Raw genomic sequence first — 20801 nt, 5'->3', positions numbered from 1 at the left:
AAAGAGAGAGTGATTCTGGCAGCAGCGTTTAGGATAGATTGTAGGGGAGACATGTGAGAGGCAGGAAGGCCGGACAGCAGGAGGTTACAGTAATCAAGAGAATGAGGGCCTGAGTCAGAGTTTTAGCAGTTGAGCAACAGAGGAAAGGTCGTATCTTTGTTATATTGCGGAGGAAAAAGCGACAGGTTTTCGATATGTTTTGAATGTGAGGGGCGAATGTGAGAGAGGAGTCGAGTGTGACCCCTAGGCAGCGTGCTTGGGCTACTGGGTGAATGATCGTAGTTCCAACAGTAATGTGGAAGGAGGTAGTAGGGCCAGGTTTGGGAGGAAGTATGAGGAGCTCTGTTTTAGCCATGTTGAGTTTAAGGCGGCGGAGGGCCATCCAGGATGATATAGCAGAGAGACATTCAGAAACTTTGGTTTGTACAGCAGGTGTAAGGTCGGGTGTTGAAAAGTACATTTGTGTGTCGTCAGCATAGAGGTGATATTTAAACCAAAAGATGTTATTAGGTCACCTAGAGAGAGTGTGTAAAGAGAAAAGAGAAGAGGTCCCAGGACAGAGCCCTGGGGTACACCCACAGAGATCAATAGAGGAGGAGGAGGTGTTAGCAGAAGAGACACTGAAAGTACGATGGGAGAGGTAGGATGAGATCCAGGATAGAGCTTTGTTCCGAATACCAAGAGTATGGAGAATGCGAAGGAGAAGAGGGTGGTCCACGGTGTCAAATGCTGCAGAAAGGTCGAGTAATATGAGCAGAGTGTAATGACCTCTGTCTTTGGCAGCATGGAGATCGTCAGTTATTTTAGTGATGGCTGTTTCCGTGGAGTGAGCAGTACGGAAGCCAGATTGTAGAGGGTCTAGGAGAGAATAGGTGCTGAGACAATGGAGCAAGCGAGAGAATACAAGACGTTCAAGGAGTTTAATCTGAGATATTTCCTTTCAAATATTTCTGTGCTGTACAAAACTGATAGAAATCAAACAGCACTCCATGTAGAACAATAACAGTGGGTTATGGAAAAGGTGCAATGGGAGCAATAAACTCTGCTACCCTCAAACACTACAAAAACAAGGGATGTTCCCAGCACCGAACAGTGCTGGGAACATCCTTGTTTCTGTACTGCACTTCTGACGAGCTGATAAGATCTGTGTGTTTGGATATTTTCTGATTGGAAATACCAAGCCACTATTATGTACTGCAGTGAAACGTAATCATTGATTATACTCACTTATATGAGACATCAGAACAGCCTGTGTACACATTTACATGTTAGACTTAACTGTTTAAATGTGTATGTATGTATGTCTTTATTTATATCCAGGTACATAGTGCCTTACAGCAGTAATACATGTGTTATAATACATATTATAACACATAATGGGAATAAGTGCTTCAGACAAAACAATAGGAACAGGAATCCCTGCCCAGAAGAGCTTACAATCTAAGTGAAATACGAACCAGCGTTCCTTCCATGTTCTATACATAAGAGGGTGCAACTCCTGATCTACTAGTACTGAAAGGGTAGTAGAGGCAGTAATCAGTTGGCAAGTAGTACATAATAAATGATCAGAATACTGTCCCAAACACCAGAAGGTTCAAGATACCTCTGAGCTTTTAAGGCATATAGAAGTTATGACGATCCCTGACTGTGGCATCAGGGATTGGCTACAGATGCTAATGTAACTATTAATCTACTAGTCAATAATACAATTATTCAATACTGAAAGCTTGCCTAGGCTTTAGATAGCTAAGACATTTAGACGTATAGGTGTCATGTTCTTCTTGAGAACACTTGGCTCAGTTTGAGCTTATTATCCTAAATCCATCTAGTTAAACATTACCTGAGTTCAGAGGAACTTTGTGTAGGGGACCCAGGACTTCCCTTACTTTGCTTCTCTCTGATCCAAACTACCTCCTAAACCAGGCACATTGTACCTCCAAGGCAAGACATGGAGAGCCACCCAACGTTGCTCCTGTGAAGTTGCCGGTTGCTATTAGATAATTGTGAAATTGCAAAATTCATGACAATCCAGCAAAAGTAAATAGTCAGTGATGGGAGGCACACTATGTCGCAGAACATGCTGTACCTCACTCAGTCCCTGCACTGGAACACTGTCATTGCTATTCACGGAATGTTGTGCAACAATGTTGGCAACACATGGAATTGTGTATTAACCATTGATGTCTGTCGTTTTGTCTGTCAAATGGAGGGGTTTCTTCACCTAAACTTACAAAAACAGACATTCGGCTATAAAGAGGATCAACTCTAGCACTTACATCCTAATTCTTCCATTTTTTCCCTCTAACATGGTTTAGTGCAACACTTATAGTTTGAGTCGCCTGCATAATACTGTACATGGTAGATGGCAGATGGGAGCGAGTTGGTGCACCTGTGTCATGTGATAGTTATGTGAATACATCTGTGGACATATTCATTTGATGTAACTAATTTCCTCACTGGTTTGCGGGAGATGTGCTCATCCAAGGCTTCTGAGAAGTCTGCCGTTCCAAGGAGATGCACGTCATTGGGTGCTATGGTGACATAGTCACAGCAGAGAACAGCACATCATTCTCTGCAGTGTCACTTTCCTGTGAGCCAGTGGTATACCCCGGCAGGCTTGCTACCATCCCACCAGCTGTTGATAGTTGGCAATCCTTTCCCTTGGACAAACTAGGTTTGCACATCCTGCAAACGCGGTTCACTCAATTCAGCCACTAGAGGGCATTACAGCTTTGCCAGTACGTGTTTGACAGATTCGCTTATTTCCCTAAATTTGGTCGCTGCAAATGTCACTTTTTCTGACATTTTGATGCACCCTTTTTTCACCATGGTTAGATTAAAGCAGCAGTCCAAGCTACCATTTTAAAAATAAATAAATAATAATTTTCCCTTTAATATGTGCATCAATGCAATCAATACAATGATAAGTAATTAGTTATTTTATTTATTTATAAAATGTTTTACCAGGAAGTATTACATGGAGAGTTTCCTCTCGTTTTCACGTATGTCCTGGGCACAGCGTTAAGACAAATAATACATGGTTACAAATACAGTTATATAAAAGAACAGGGTATACATTATATACAAGACATTATATATATATTATAGGCGTATGTAAGGGCTGGAGCACACACAGCGCTACACGACATGTGGCTTTCGTGCACAGCGCGCGTTCGTCACTGACCCCTGGCAGCCAATGGTAGTGTTTATTGTTGAAACTGCCATTGGCTGGGAAGCGCGGCGTCGCTGCTGTAGCGGGAGTCTCTCAAAAGTGTGATTCCCGGCTGCAGCAGCGCGACGTCACTTTCAGCAGCCAATCAATGTCCAGACGTTTTCATTGATTGGCTGCTGAAATTGCTGGGGGACGGGGGGGACGGGGTTTATTATTTTATTCATTTATTCTCACATATTTATTATTATATTATTTATTTATCTGCCGCCCGTTCCCCCGCCGCTACCCCGCTTGCTCCCCTGCCGACCGCTTGCTCCCCCGCCCGCTCCCCCGCCGCCCGCTCCCCCGCCGCCTGCTTGCTCCCCCCGCCCGCTACCCCGCCCGCTCCCCCGCCGACCGCTTGCTCCCCCGCCCGCTCCCCCGCCGCCCGCTCCCCCGCCGCCTGCTTGCTCCCCCGCCCGCTACCCCGCTTGCTCCCCCGCCGACCGCTTGCTCCCCCGCCCGCTCCCCCCGCCGCCCGCTCCCCCGCCGCCTGCTTGCTCCCCCGCCCGCTACCCCGCCCGCTCCCCCGCCCGCTCCCCCGCCGCCCCGCTTGCTCCCCCCGCCCGCTACCCCCGCTTGCTCCCCCCGCTTGCTCCCCCGCCGCCCCGCTTGCTCCCCCGCCGCCCGCTTGCTCCCCCGCCCGCTCCCCCGCCGCCCGCTCCCCCACCGCCTGCTTGCTCCCCCGCCCGCTACCCCGCCCGCTCCCCCCGCCGCCCGCTTGCTCCCCCGCCCGCTCCCCCCGCCGCCCGCTTGCTCTCCCCGCCCGCTTGCTCCCCCGCCGCCCGCTTGCTCCCCCGCTGCCCGCTTGCTCCCCCACCCGCTCCCCCGCCGCCCACTTGCTCCCCCGCCGCCCGCTTGCTCCCCCGCCCCGCTCCCCCGCCGCCCGCTTGCTCCCCCGCCTGCTCCCCCGCCGCCCGCTTGCTCCCCCGCCGCCCGCTTGCTCCCCCGCCCGCTCCCCCGCCCGCTCCCCCGCCGCCCACTTGCTCCCCCGCCCGCTCCCCCGCCGCCCACTTGCTCCCCCGCCGCCCGCTTGCTCCCCCGCCCGCTCCCCCGCCGCCCCGCTCCCCCGCCGCCTGCTTGCTCCCCCGCCCGCTACCCCGCCCGCTCCCCCGCCCGCTCCCCCGCCGCCCGCTTGCTCCCCCGCCCGCTACCCCGCTTGCTCCCCCGCTTGCTCCCCCGCCGCCCGCTTGCTCCCCCGCCGCCCGCTTGCTCCCCCGCCCGCTCCCCCGCCGCCCGCTCCCCCCACCGCCTGCTTGCTCCCCCGCCCGCTACCCCGCCCGCTCCCCTGCCGCCCGCTTGCTCCCCCGCCCGCTCCCCCGCCGCCCGCTCCCCCACCGCCTGCTTGCTCCCCCGCCCGCTACCCCGCCTGCTCCCCCGCCGCCCGCTTGCTCCCCCGCCCGCTCCCCCGCCGCCCGCTTGCTCTCCCGCCCGCTACCCCGCTTGCTCCCCCGCCGCCCGCTTGCTCCCCCGCTGCCCGCTTGCTCCCCCGCCCGCTACCCCGCCCGCTCCCCCGCCGCCCCGCTCCCCCGCCGCCCGCTTGCTCCCCCGCCCGCTCCCCCGCCGCCCACTTGCTCCCCCGCCCGCTCCCCCGCCGCCCACTTGCTCCCCCGCCGCCCGCTTGCTCCCCCGCCCGCTCCCCCGCCGCCCGCTCCCCCGCCGCCTGCTTGCTCCCCCGCCCGCTACCCCGCCCGCTCCCCCGCCCGCTCCCCCGCCGCCCGCTTGCTCCCCCGCCCGCTACCCCGCTTGCTCCCCCGCCGCCCGCTTGCTCCCCCGCTGCCCGCTTGCTCCCCCGCCCGCTACCCCGCCCGCTCCCCCGCCGCCCACTTGCTCCCCCGCCGCCCGCTTGCTCCCCCGCCCGCTCCCCCGCCGCCCGCTTGCTCCCCCGCCCGCTCCCCCGCCGCCCGCCCGCTCCCCCGCCGCCCGCTTGCTCCCCTGCCGCCCGCTTGCTCCCCGCCCGCTCCCCCGCCGCCCGCTTGCTCCCCCGCCCGCTCCCCCGCCGCCCGCTTGCTCCCCCGCCCGCTCCCTTGCTTGCTCGCTCCCCCCAACCGCTCGCAGATCATTCCGTCTGCTGGGGATGTTCACACATCGCTCAGCAGACGGAGGCGCGCGCACGTGCACGCAGCGCCGCGAAGCGCCATGTGTACTCCTGCCCTTACAGTTACAGACCAGATTAAAATGTAATACAGCTTAAGGCCTCGGCCATGTTCCTTGCTTGCTGGCGGAAGCGCGCGCTCAGCACTGAGCCCCTACAGCCGCAATTAGAGCGGCTTTAGTAGGGGCTCGCCTGCACTTCCTCACCAAAGGGTGAGGAAACAAAGGAGTCTTGAGCTAACCTCTGAAGAGAGAGGAAGTCCAGCTTACCCTCCAAAGGGAGATGTGTGAGGTGATGACATGATGAAGTCTGGCTCTTCTCCCTAAGGGGAGTAAGAGGGCTGTGAGCCTTCCCCATTGCGGGGCAAGCATGACATTCTAAGCCGGCTGGCATAGACAATACCCAGACAGAGTGCCCCAAGAGATGGAGCCTGCACCATGCAGAAGTTCTGCACTGCGGGAGACTAAGAGGAGGAGTGTGGAGAGAGAGTGACAATAAAAGCTGCTTATTCATCAGACCTCTGCCTGGGTGTCGGTTACTGGGCAGGAGGATTAAAGGGTGCAGTTATGGGAGCTGGTATCCCACAGCCTGGGATCCTGTCACAGCTGAAGGCGCTGAACACTGAAGATCAACCCACGAATACTGCCCTTAAACTTGTCCTATGCCCCTTACCACCGCGGCCACTCAGCCCTCCTGGAACTAGCACCACCCAACGAGTAGTAACCAGAGCAGTTTTCCCCAAAGGAGCCCTGATGAGATGGGGGGGGGGGGGGGGGGGGGAACAGGGTTACAAATATATATATATTTCCCATCAATACAATCTGCACACTGACAAGTGATTAGCTAAACTGCAGATCGATCCGTTCTCCTGTAATCCATCACTTGCTCGGGGCTATTTAATTCAGTTCTTGCACAGCATTATGGGAAATGTAGTCCTAGAATATGATTGACTGGGCAGTTACTAGATACAATTGGTGCACTGCTAGAGAGAGGGCGGGGCTCAAGAGCCAGAGCCTATCAGAAGGGGAAGGGGCTGTCACTTTGGAAATGCTTCCTACATGAGAAACATTAAAAGTGTCTTTAAAACATTTATTTTCATTTTTAAAAAGTATTTTTTCATAGTACAGAACTGATTTATTAAAAAAAAAAAACCACGTAGGATATTGCTTGAACTATTGCTTTAAAATATATATATTTTTAAATGTTTAACATTAGCTTGGTAAACAAATGCTTTGGAGGGATTTTACCATCTTTATCTAATGTCAATGCTTAAATCCCGAAGTACATTCCAATATTTGTTTTGTTTGTAGGTAAAGTATTTATGAAACCACCAGATAAACATCGGTAGCTGATATGCATAAATTCAGAGTTCCTGAAAAAAACTGAAAACTTAGGGTATACATTTCAAAATTGAGTCGGTGCATGTACTGTATACATATCTGTTATCTGTTTTAAGTGTAATTCTATTTTCTGGGTTTGCAGTTCATTTATTTGCAAACCGCTCTGATTTCCATACCTATTTGTAAGATTTATATATTGTATTTTTCCCGATCTGATCTTCCAAACACAATGATTATTATTGTTTCCAAAAGATTAATGCATGTTTAATACATGCCGACCGGAAGTATTTGCACGTGTAAAGTATGCTAAGCGCGTAATATCTTATAAAATTACCGTAACGTGCAAAACAGCTCTGGCACCCCACATCAAATTAATACAAAGTGTTAAATCAGCAATACAGGCTTCATTTAAAAAAATAAATAAATAATTAAAAAATAATAATATATATATACAGTATATATATAGATATATATAGATATAGATATACAGTATATATATATATATACAGCTCAACCCCCTTATAACGCTGTGCTTGGGGTCCAAAGAATCACATCGCGCTATAAGCGGATCGCGTTAGAAATAATGTACAATTGTATGTATTGTACAATAAAGTATCTAAGATACCAATAATCGTGTTGTAAAGTATTCATAAATACGAACATTGGGAGCCACGCGTGCATCGCGCTATAAGCGGATTCGCGTGGTAACGGATCGCGTTATAACGGAGTTTAGCTGTATATATATACAGTATATATATATTATTATTATTGAATCAAGAGGAGAACTGTGTTAATTTCAGCTCCGGGGACCCCCTGCTTCCAGAGCAACTTACCTCCGTACGGGGTGCCGGTATCTCTGCAGTCAGGGAATTGTGTGTCTAACATAATGGCGGCCTTTAAATGTGTTGCATCACATGGGACAAAAGGAAGCCGTGACGTTATCCGGTGTGGCTTCCTATTGGCCTGTGCGCCTGGGACATTTAAACTCCACGAAGATACCAGCAACCACTACGGAGGTAAGTATATCGGGAAGCAGAGGGCCCCCCGGGGCTGAAATTAGCTCCGCAGACCCCCCCCTGCTTCAAGCCTGTACTTAAAAAACAACAAAATGCAAAAGAATGACCCCTGTATGGCTGCCCTGAGCCGTCACTGCGCAGATACACAGAGGGGAGAGTTCTAGTGGATTATTGTTGGTGGGTCGTGATGACCTTTCATGGACCAACATGTGCTACTTTATAACGTTCTCAAGACCTCCGACATTTCGTTTTCCAATGTATTGGACAGCTGGAATCTACAGCGACCCAAACACCGTAAGAAAAAAACTTGCATCGTTTGCTTGGTGTTTCAATCGGGCGCTTGAAAAACTGTGTAGGAAACAAACACACTATTATAGGTAGATATCTGGATGATGTGAATGAATGTACAGTATGTGTGTGTGTGTGTGTGTGTGTGTATATATACACAATTATTATATATATATATATATATATATATATATATATATATATATATATATATATATATGCAAATGTAAATACAACTGTATGCTCATCTGCATGTCTTAGGCAGGTCTGCAACCCCGCCTTTCCCCATTATCACCCAGCACACAGCACTTCCACTGCAGCAAGGGATTCTGGGAAATGACATGCAAATGAGCACACAGTGCCACTTTTGCTTCAAAAAACATTTTTAACATGGTTCCCTATAGGCTTAAGCTTGCTGCATGGTCACAGCTTTGAGCACAGCCAGGGTTAAGGTGCATACCCCGAAAACATGTTAAAAATGTTTTTTTAAGCAAAAAGTGGCACTGTGTGCTCATTTGCATGTCATTTCCCAGAATCCCTTGCTGCAGTGGAAGTGCTGTGTGCTGGGTGATAATGGGGAAAGGCGGGGTTGCAGACCTGCCTAAGGCCTTGCCCCCGCTGCCTGCTACAGCGTCCGCTGCGCTCACGAGAGCCCTCCCACAATGGCGCCGGGCCCGCTGCGAGGGGGGGCCGCAGCGCTCGCGCGAGAGCTACTCCTGCTCCCAATAGAATTGAGAGCAGGAACTCGCGTCAAGCGGCTAGGCACGCCCCCCGGCGGTTCAGCCAATGAGGGCGAACCTGCCGGGTGACGTCATGGCCGCGCCCCCGTCACTCCTCCGCCACGCCCCCCCCGGTCTCTGCTCCTGCAGTGAGCTGCAGACCGGGGAATCGCCGGAACGCGCAGCCAAAAGCGCGGGCGCGCATTACAGCGCCGTGACCGGGGCCTTAGCCTAAGACATGCAGATGAGCACACAGTTGTATTTACATTTGCATATTTGCTTTGCTGTGGAGGGTTTTTGTCACTTTTTTTACTCACCATAATTTAACTCAGTATTATATATATATATATATATATATATATATATATATATATATATATATATATATATATATATAAATTCTGGTTACTATATATTCAGGGACTATATAACACCTTAAGTCATAAATCGCACACTACACAGGGGGAGGGATAGGCTCTAGTCACATTCCAAGATGCACTGTTTTTGAGTAAACCCCTTGCCTGCTTTATTGAATGTAACATCGCCGGAAGAAGAGATCAGATCTCGAAAGTTCGCACAAATAAAAGCATTTTATTAGCCACAGAACGGTATTATCTATCCGTTTTTGATTATTAAAGCTCGGCTAACACGGTACTGATACCTCTACATCTATACATATAGTAACCACAATTACACCGTAGATCACACTACACTTTGTATGTCTCAGTTTGCTTCAATTCTAATGGTTTCTGTTGTAAGTGTAATATGTTTATTGGATAAATGTGCAATGTGAGATTTGTTTATTATGAAATGATCTCTAAAAAAGGCTTTCCGTGAGCTTGTACGATTATAAAGAGTCTTTTTGTTTTGTTTTGTTCCAGGACCAATGTGGATAAAGACATCTGTGCTAGATTATGCTTCTGTCAATCAGGAACCCAACACACTTGTTCTAGGAAAATGATCTTAAATTGAAGGGTGGTATATACAGGATGGCATATAAGGGGTGGTATATACAGGATGGCATATAAAGGGTGGTATATACAGGATGGCATATAAAGGGTGGCATATACAGGATGGCATAGACAGGATTGCATATACAGGATTGCATATACAGGATGGCATATACAGGATGGCATATGCAGGATGGCAAATACAGGATGGCATATACAGGATTGCATGTACAGGATTGCATGTACAGGATTGCATATACAGGATTGCATATACAGGATGGCATATAAAGGATGGCATATAAAGGATGGCATATTGGCTCATATTTACTAAGTGGTGCTATGCCAGTGCTGAGAGACCCCTTACTGCCCTCTCCACTTGAATGACCATACGGTATCTTAGGGCATTGTTATACTTGGTAAATATGGTCTATTATGTCTCTTGTAGCTATTGAGGATTCCACTCCATAAAACTCCATAACAATCCTTCTAGCGCTGCTTAGTGAATATGGCTCGTATGGACCATGTACTTGAATGGGGTTGTAACTGTCTTCCAGCATGGAAGGGGTCTTCTTATGGAGCAGCACTTCTTACCAAATACATCTTAGGACAGTGATTCCTCACAGGGGGATCGTGAGGTGTCTCCAAGGGGATCTCCGTCCCAAAAATCTATAATGGCGGATCCCAGACAGGATAGCGGGTTCCTGACCGAGTGTTGGGACTGAGCACTTATTAAGGCCCCAAACTGTGTCTTAGCGTGAGTGTAATAGCTGTCAATTACAGCAGGAGCTTCCCACAATGCTTTGCATCCGCAGTGACAAGGCATTGTGGGGTGTGACTTTGGAAGCTCCCGCAGTAATTTACAGCTTTACCACCCATGAGGTGTAGTTTGGGATCTTATGAAGCCTATGTTCTTAGGATATATGTAATAATGGTAGATGATGTGATAGACACTAGTGCATACTTCCAACTGTACCAATTTAACTGGCTCTGTACCTGTTTTTAAGTCTTGTACCTATTTCTGCCAGTGGCTGAAGCTTCCGCTGATTAAAGTAGCTGGAAGATTGATGACCTATCTGCTAATGATCAGCTGGGTAGGTGGTGATTTAATACCATTTCTACTGTGTGTATAGAAGTATATACAAATGAATCCAGAAATACACATAATGTATTTATATTGTGATGAATGCCACACCTGTGTGCACGTGACTTGTGTATGTGATAGGGGATAAAAAAGCCAACTGACTTGCTTACCTCCCCGCAGAGCAGTATAAGGCTGCGATTAAAGTGCAGGCGTGCGTGCGCACGACCGCGTGTCATCAGGCACGTATGGCGTGTACGCAAAACATGCACTGCAGGCTGGAGGCATCGGGAGGCGACAGGGAGACGTGGCGGAGGCATGGCCATGACATAACGTGAGCGGTTCTCCCTCATTGGCTGAACCGCTCACGTGATACGGCCGTCGCGCGCAAAAAACTATTTGAATTGTATTTTCAAAATTAGCGCTGTTGCTCTGCATGCTTGTGCGCACTATGGGTGACCTCATTGTGTAACACACATTTGTGTTTGCGCCACGCGATATCGCACGCGTCTGCACTATAATCGTGGCCTAAGTGAGCAATAACTCCCCAAAACCCATCCCACTACACCTCAATACACTGGCACCACCAAGAATAATGTAAGGTATTACCCTCAGGAGTTCCTAGTCTCCTATTTACTGGAAAAATACAGTATGTAATTAACACAAAACCCAATGTAGCAAAATGTGTCCGGAAATGGTGTTAATCTCTTTACAAAGCGACTTTTAATTAGAGCACAAAGACTGTACTTGTTACATTTTCGATTTAATAGATGAAAGGTGGTACAGTGCTTGGTTACAGAAAAGAAATGTTACAACTACATATAATATATAAAAGCAGAAAATGTAATTAAGTACCAAGGTATAAAAACAGAACTTATACATTACCAATGAACAATATCAGTTCTATCAAGAGGTCTTGGATTTGAAATATGAGAACTCACATGTTATGGACATAACACTCCTTTGTGTTGAATTCTAGTTTTGAAACCCCAAAAACATTAATTTTATCCTCAAAACGTTGCTTTTGTCACAAGGACAGGCCAACCTTTTGGGAGTGTGTCTTACACCCCCCTTATCAATCTATTGTGACATTTATGGCTGGGAGAGGGAATGATTTTTTAAACTGAAATGACTCATATATAATACCCTATAACTCTCTCCATGTAACCCTCACGGTTATATTCGTATGATTAAAATATGTATATGTCTGGACATCTGTCTTGATGAGGCTATGTCATGGAACAAGAACTACATTTCTGACTCACCCCCCTCTCTCCTTTGCAGTTTCTGCCTGTCAGATCTTATTCCCAGCTGCATGGAGTTTGCACACACATACTGTGCCTGTGTAACTTGCAACAATGTTGCATTTCTTGCCTCGGCATGGAATCAGTGAGCTGCTACTGCAGTTTCTGAGATCCTCACCAGAATGGGCTAGTCTGCCCCCCCTCCTGTTTGTTCAGAGATAGTCTGCCCCTAGACTATTCCCTTTACTCACACTGCCCCTCACTTCCTTTTCCACCCTGGAGACAGTGAGTACCAGACCTTTCTCTGTTCATCCCCCATGGTGAGGCCATCTCTTTTTACCGCTTTCTAACTAATAATCACCACTACATACCATCCACAAGTATCTGTAGCCTGCTGCCTTTTCCCAATAAAGTGGAGGAAATATTACAGGGCTTGGAGTGATTTAAAAGGGAACTGAGTTAATGCTATCGGGAGCCATTCACACATCAAACGTGACCCTGGCTTCAGAAAAGTAAAAAGAGGACCGTGTGCCTTGGGGACACACACAGAGGAGCTGCTATCCACAGCCTTTATACTAAAGAAACAAGCAAGCAGCTTACACAGCAAATAAACAGCAGTCTCTCACCACCACAGTACAAGCATACTGCTCCACGTTGCTACACAGAGCAACCAGCCTCTACACAGCAAACAACTACAGCTTTATGCAAAGACAAGTGAGCAGCCTTACTTTGCTAATAAGAATACAGAATAGTCTCTGTACAAGCAGCAGCTTTACTCTGCCAGACACGGCAGCAAGCTTTATACAGCAAACTGCACACAGCCTGCAACCTTACAGATGAGCAAGCAGATTTACACTGGACACAGCCAGCACCTACCCTGCACCTAAGGCAGCAGCTTTGCAGACTGACAGTGCACTTTACACACAGAGCCTTGATCGCCTTCTCTGTCTTTTTGAGTCCACCCCCTGCACAGCCCCATAGTGAGGAGCCACCAACTCACCTACCTCTGCGCACGTCCCCACGGCCAGCGCCATCAAGGGCCACGCCACCGGACACCCGCCAGGACACAGGTCAGAGCCACCGGAGACCTGTGAGTACAGCTACCCCTACGCTGCACGCTGCAGGACACCACTCGGCATCATCTGAGACAGACGCCCATCGCTGACAAGGTAAAAGACCACACGCCACACACACTGGCTAAAGGCATACACACACCTACAGCATGGCAGAACTACGAGCTTCACCAGACATCACGCAGGAGAGCGATCACTCAGACACAGAGACTGCTGCGCAACTGCAACAGGCGCAGGCAGGCGCAAGGCCCAAACGGGCAGTCACACTGACACAAAAGCCCCGTGAAAAATATGAGACTGACATTGAAGCGCACCGCGCTAAATTAGAGTTGGCCTGGAACACTACCACACTTGGGATACGCAATGTCGCCGCCGCTGGCAATTCCGTACAACAGCTCGAGCAGGCAATAACTCAATTAAAGATAGACCACTTATCCCACCAAGGGCTGTCAGAGGCATACGTCACTTACCTGGCCAGGGCTAATACCGGTGAAAGCCTGCATGAAAGGGACTTACAGCACAACATTGACTTGACACGTGACAGCCGCGTGCGAACCTCTATCACGGAAGCCGAGCGTAAGAGGAAAGACCTTTTGCTGGAAACCGCATCGCAGCGCTCAAGCACATCCAGGCATTCCTCAAGGTCAGCAAGATCAGCGCGATCCAATGCGTCCAGCGCTAGCGCAAGCGCTACGAAGGCGCGAGCCACCGCAGAGGCCGCACGTGCCAGGGCCGAATATAGTCGCAGAGAGGCAGCCATAAGAGCAGGAAGAGCGCGCATAGAAGAGGAGGAACAGACAGCCGCTGCTAATGCCGCCGCCGCTGCCACCACGGCTGCCGCCACTGCTGCCGCTAACGCCGCCGCTAACGCCGCCACTGCTGCCGCAGCCACTGCGCGTAGGAAAGCCGAATTTGATGCGGAACTAGAGGCACTTAATCAAGAGAAGGAAGCCGCTGCCGCCATAGCCCAAGCCGAAGTCCTAGAAGCAGCCGCGCAACAGGATGGCGGGGAGCAACCGTACAGACGGATAGCCTCAGAGGATCCAGCCCAACGCACTGAAGACTACGTAAGGAGCCTCTTCAGTGTAAATACCAGCGCACCATATCAACACGGAGGGAATGACTCCACAGACACCGAAAACTTGCTAGGCCCACGAGGAGAAGATGCTGTTCCTTCAATGGTACATGCTGCCTGGGATAGCCAGAGCCGCAACAGTGATCCACACGCCAGCACGCACATGGATGCACCACAATGGGCTCGCCATCCAGGTACACCCACACGGGAAAACACAGCCCCTCACACTGGCCAGCAGCCATCACGCGTCCACGTCAAGGAAGAGGCGACCGCACAGACCCTCCCAGCAACCAGCTCAGAACGGGACAAACACGCCGATGCCTCAGGCCTGACAGACATAGTCAAGTACATGATCGTGCGTGACCTGGTGCAAGCAGGACTCACCAGCTTCGACGACCGCCCTGAGAACTACCGGACGTGGAAGTTCACTTTCAAAGACGCAATCAACAGCTTGGATTTATCAGCAAGGGAAGAGCTCAACCTGCTATTCAAGTTCCTGGGGAACGAATCCAGAGAGCACGCGAATAGACTGCGGGCGGCAAACGCGCACCAACCCCAAGTAGGTCTTGACCTAGTGTGGGAAAGGCTAGAAGAGTCCTACGGCAGCCCCGAAGCAGTCGAGGATTCGCTCTTCAAAAGAGTCGACAGCTTCCCCAAGATCACAACTAAAGATTACTCGAAGTTACGAGAGCTCGGGGACCTGCTGCAAGAACTGGAGTTCGCAAGGAAAGACCATTCCTTAATAGGTCTCAACGTCCTAGACTCAGCTCGTGGAGTGAGACCCATCCTGGAGAAGCTACCCTTCAACCTCCAAGAAAAATGGATCTCACAAGGCTCCAAATACAAAAGGGAGAAGCAAGTCGTCTACCCCCCATTCTCGGTTTTCTTGAGCTTCATTCGCGAAGCGGCAAGGACAAGGAACGATCCCAGTTTCATCTTGGGTGCGCAAACCACATACAGTGCAAGCAGCCTGAGGAACGAGAGACCAGCGACGAGATATGGTAACACCCAAACACCCATCTCGGCCCGTAGGACGGACGTGCCTCCCACGACCCAAACTACTCCCGATCAGTCGGTCGCCGGAGACAAGGAACCAAGGGACCCAAACAGGGAATGTCCCATACACAAGAAGCCACACCCACTCAACAAGTGCTTTGGGTTCAGGATGAAGTCCCTAGAGGAACGCAAGAGGTTACTTGGAGAATTCAGAGTTTGCTTCAGGTGCTGCGGTTCCACGACTCAGCCAGGGACTGTAAAGAAGAGATCAAATGCTTAGTGTACTAAAGTGACAAGTATGTGACAGCGTTACACCCAGAGGCGCTGACACTCCATCAACTCAAGAACCCATCCTCCGTAGCGGAGCATGGTGGGGAGAAAGAAGAAGGAGAGTCAACATCTGTCACATCTCAGCGCACTGAGGTTTATGGAAAAGAAGGTGACAAAATATCCTGCTCCAAAATATGCCTTGTTGCAGTGCACCCCCAGGGACAACCTGAGAAGGCTATTCGGATGTACGCAATCCTCGACGACCAGAGCAACCGATCGCTGGTCAGGTCAGAGTTCTTCGATATGTTTAACATACAAGACGGTGCTTCTCCTTACACTCTCAGAACGTGTGCAGGGCGAATGGAGACCACAGGGAGAAGAGTGAATGGCTACACCATATGCTCAATAGACGGCAAAGTGAACATGCCCCTTCCCACACTCATCGAGTGCAGCCACATGGCCACAAACAGGGACGAGATTCCCACACCAGACATGGCACGCCATTACCCACACCTCAAAGGAATAGCCAACTACATCCTGCCAGTAGAACAAGGCGCCAAGATCTTGCTGCTGCTCGGCAGGGACATCATGAGGGTACATAAAGTCCGTAAACAGCATAACGGACCCCACAACGCGCCATACGCCCAAAGACTTGACCTAGGATGGGTGATAGTGGGCAATGCGTGCACTGACACAGAGCACGGACAAGACTATGTTGACGCCCGCAGAATTGTAGTAACAGAATGTGGACACACATCTCTCCCTGAACCATGTCTTGGCCATCTCCAAGCGACCGAAGGGCCAAGTGAAGAGAAAAGACAAGGTCATAGCCCTGAGGTCAACAAAAACATCCTCACATCGGGGGGATGGGACAATGGCCTAGGATGCTTAGCGGTTCAGATAACCAATGATGACGAGTCGACTCCACTAAGGAAGAAAGTAACCTCCCAAAGGTGACCGACAAAGGGGTCATCCAAAAGACAATAAACAATCGGACGATCCTCTCGCAAGCAATGGCACGGCTAGGACGTACAGTCGTTCCTCTCCACAGAGTATCCAGTGATAAAGCAGCCAGCTCTCATGGCTGGCATAACCGCAAAAGATTGCGCCCTACAGGTGAAGCCACAGTGTTGAAAAGACTGTCCTCTCACACGTCTAAAAAAAGACAATCTCAGAGACATCTCATAAAGGGATTTACTAGGGCAAAAGAGACTGTTTTTCGTCATGTCCAAGGAGAGAACAACCTCCTGAGGGCAGTCAACAAAGAGATACAAAGGCGTATCACCAAAATACGTGGGAACGTTCTCTTGCAAGAGAAATGCACCAATGACTTAGGGTGCACAGCGTTCCAGACCACAAAGGACAACGACAAGCAAACACCATCTATCCTGGATCTCATCCTACCTCTCCCATCGTACTTTTAGTGTCTCTTCTGCTAACACCTCCTCCTCCTCTATTGATCTCTCTGTGGGGGTACCCCAGGGCTCTGTCCTGGGACCTCTTCTCTTTTCTCTGTACACACTCTCTCTAGGTGACCTAATAACATCTTTTGGGTTTAATTATCACCTCTATGCCGACGACACACAAATATACTTTTCAACACCTGACCTTACACCTGCTGTACAAACCAAAGTTTCTGAATGTCTCTCTGCTATATCATCCTGGATGGCCCTCCGACGCCTTAAACTCAACATGGCTAAAACAGAGCTCCTCATACTTCCTCCCAAACCTGGCCCTACTACCTCCTTCCACATTACTGTTGGAACTACAATCATTCACCCAGTAGCCCAAGCACGCTGCCTAGGGGTCACGTTCGACTCCTCTCTCTCATTCGCCCCTCACATTCAAAACATTTCTAAAACTTGTCGCTTTTTCCTCCGCAATATAACTAAGATACGCCCTTTCCTCTGTTGTTCGACGGCTAAAACTCTGACTCAGGCCCTCATTCTCTCCCGTCTTGATTACTGTAACCTCCTGCTGTCCGGCCTTCCTGCCTCTCACCTGTCTCCCCTACAATCTATCCTAAATGCTGCTGCCAGAATCACTCTACTCTTTCCTAGATCTGTCTCAGCATCTCCCCTCATGAAATCCCTCTCCTGGCTTCCGATCAAATCCCGCATCTCACATTCCATTCTTCTCCTCACTTTTAAAGCTTTACATTCTTCTGCCCCTCCTTACATCTCATCCCTAATTTCTCGGTATGCACCATCCAGACTCTTGCGTTCTTCTCAAGGATGTCTTCTTTCTACCCCCTTTGTATCTAAAGCCCTCTCCCGCCTTAAACCTTTTTCACTGACTGCCCCACACCTCTGGAATGCCCTTCCCCTCAGTACCCGACTAGCACCCTCTCTATCCACCTTTAAGACCCACCTTAAGACACACTTGCTTAAAGAAGCATATGAATAGCACTGTGGATATTCTAAACACGATACATAATGCTTGGCCCCCTGCAGACGCACTTACCAGAACTCCCTCCTACTGTCTCTGTACGTTCTCGCTACCTACCAATTAGACTGTAAGCTCCTCGGGGCAGGGACTCCTCTTCCGAAATGTTACTTTTATGTCTAAAGCACTTATTCCCATGATCTGTTATTTATATTATCTGTTATTTATTTGATTACCACATGTATTACTACTGTGAAGCGCTATGTACACTAATGGCGCTATATAAATAAAGACATACAATACAATACAATACCATCGAGGGAAGATAGAGGATTCCCGAGGTTAACAACCAAGGAGCTCTCCAAAGACGGACTAGGCAGTTGGGTGAACCCGCTACCATTCCGTTCAGCAAGAAGGCGCTTCCCAAACAATGGAGAACATGCCATCTCTAGGTTCACTTCGCACCTCTGCGACCTACAAAGGGAACCAGAGACCAAAAACAACTTTGTGGCCTTCATCCAGAAGATATTCCTTACCGGCCACGCAAAGCCAGCACCTCTAATGAAGGAAGGTGAAGAATGCTGGTATCTCCAATCATCTGGGGCCTACCACCTTCAGGAACCCGATCAAATCCGTGTAGTGTTCAGCCCCAGCACTCAGCTTCAGGGAGTCTCCCTGAACGACGCCCTCTTTACTGGACTAGATTCGACAACCAGTCTTCCAGGAGTGTTGTTCCGCTTCCGCAAGGAGCCAAAAGCCATCTCCTTCTGCCAAACGCCAGGTGATAGAGCGACAGGCTACCATGACTGGCATACCTACAAGAGGATGCATTCTGTGGGTAAAACTACAGAGACAAAAAGACTGTTCTCTCACAAGGCTAAAAGGAAACAGTGCCAGAGACCTTTACACAAAGACATTGTGGTGCAACCAGCAAACCTGGAGCTGTGCATCCACCCTGCATCCTTTGCCAAAGAACCTTGACCAAGGGACCTTGATACCAGTGATACCAGCCAGTGTCACATCGCTATGTGGACATGGACTCTTGCATCGTTTGAGAATGTGATGTTATCTTTGTTATGCATTGCACATATGTTCCACATAGTCTGTTATATAGTGGTATCTACAGATACCAGACGGGGAGTGTCATGGAACAAGGACTACATTTCTGACTCACCCCCATCTCTCCTTTGCAGCTTCTGCCTGTCAGATCTTATTCCCAGCTGTATGGAGTTTGCACACACATACTGTGCCTGTGTAACTTGCAACAATGTTGCATTTCTTGCCTCTGGGCATGGAATCAGTGAGCTGCTACTGCAGTTTCTGAGATCCTCACCAGAATGGGCTAGTCTGCCCCCCCTCCTGTTTGTTCAGAGATAGTCTGCCCCTAGACTATTCCCTTTACCCACACTGCCCCTCACTTCCTTTTCCACCCTGGAGACAGTGAGTACAAGACCTTTCTCTGTTCATCCCCCATGGTGAGGCCATCTCTTTTTACCGGTTTCTAACTAATAATCACCACTACACACCATCCACAAGTATCTGTATCCTGCTGCCTTTTCCCAATAAAGTGGAGGAAATATTACAGGGCTTGGAGTGATTTAAAAGGGAACTGTGTTAATGCTATCGGGAGCCATTCACACATCAAACGTGACCCTGGCTTCAGAAAAGGCTAATTTTAATATTTGAAGGAGAACCAAATATCTGACTTTGCTGCCACAAGTTTATTTCTTATCCTTGGGATAAGAAATATAGATTTTAATTATCAAACATCTGCAAGGATATGAGGAGTGTCCTTTTGGTCACCTTTTCTGGTAGCCAGAGTTTTTTTTACAAATGTACACAATGGCCTTTGAAGATATAATTGTCATGCAAGGTAAATTTCTGGTACGTCTGGACCTCCTCATCTGTCAAAACATAGTGGTTTTCGTTGTTTTATTGACCAATAAATGCAGAGGCCAGGTTACAGGTTGCTGTATTGTTAAGGCAACTGAAAAGTTTAAGGGCATTAACAATACAAATATAATCTGTGCACAATGCAGAGGCCCCATAAGCGCTGAGGGCCGTCCGAGTGGGATGTGGATTCGGACGGCCCCCTCAACCCCCTCCCCAAGATACTATTCAGGCATTGGCGTGTTCGCCTGGCAGGGGTGACGTCTGATTCAAGGCTGGCTACGTACGGGGGAGACCTTGTAACCCCGGGCGTCTCCCGGGGGAGGCCAAGTGAAGAAAGTGGGTGGGGTTAAGGGGTTAAAATCAAAAGGCATGGAAGTGAAGGGTCAGGTGAGGCCCTGACTTTTTTCAAGACTCATCAGGCTGTTCGTTGCTGCCCCACGGACCCAGTGATATTGTCCCTTGGCGCTCAGACTGCTCCCACGGCAGTTCCAACCTCCGACCCTGACACCTTTCCACCGCCTCCCCTGGAGCCAGCGCCCCAAAAATGTCTACATCGTGTATTGTTAGTAAAGACCTTATTTCTGCCTTTTCCATTTAAATCACATCACAAATTATATTGTATATCAGGGGTTCTCAGCTCCAGTCCACAAGACCTCTTAACAGGGGAAGTTTTAAACATATCCCTGCTTCAGCACAGGTGACTCAATCAGTGGTTCAGTCTTCAACTGAGTCACTGATTGAGCCACCTGTGCTGAAGCAGGGATATCCTGAAAACCTGACCTGCTGGGGGGGGGGGGGGGGATATTGAGGACTGGAGATGAGAACCTCTGCTGTATATTATATTTTGTATTATAACAGATAGAATTATAAGAAACTAGCCATTTGTTGTTTAAGTGGTGTATATTGTAGCCTATAGAGAAAACACGTCATATTTTCAACGTAACACGGAAATTGTGAAGCTTTTGGAACAATAAATACACAATAGCAACTTACAAAGATACAGCAAAAGAAAGATAAGTAATGACACAAATCCAGTGCAACATTGTTACTACAAGATCAGTATCATCTAATACTATTACTGTAATGTGCTGAATGTAATTGCCGTAATACGCTTAGACATTTATTTCATTCTAGTCTTACTAGCTCTCAGCACAATGACTCTAATAAG

At 49.3% G+C, this 20801-nt stretch overlaps 1 protein-coding gene across 1 annotated transcript in view; it reads right to left on the bottom strand.

The window, feature by feature from the left end:
• SLC67A1 (solute carrier family 67 member 1) overlaps positions 1 to 1997 on the bottom strand; it is a 37315-nt gene extending 35318 nt beyond the window's left edge. The window contains exon 1 of the mRNA XM_075567653.1: positions 1841 to 1997. The gene's annotated coding sequence lies outside the window, so the exon portion shown is untranslated. The remainder of the gene's footprint in view (positions 1 to 1840) is intronic.
• Between the last annotated feature and the right edge of the window lie 18804 nt (positions 1998 to 20801).

The sequence above is a fragment of the Ascaphus truei genome, chromosome 12, assembly GCF_040206685.1.
Source record: "Ascaphus truei isolate aAscTru1 chromosome 12, aAscTru1.hap1, whole genome shotgun sequence".
Classification (NCBI taxonomy): Eukaryota; Metazoa; Chordata; class Amphibia; order Anura; family Ascaphidae; genus Ascaphus; species Ascaphus truei.
Note: the sequence above shows the minus strand (reverse complement) of the source record. Positions and strands in the feature narration are given on the sequence as shown.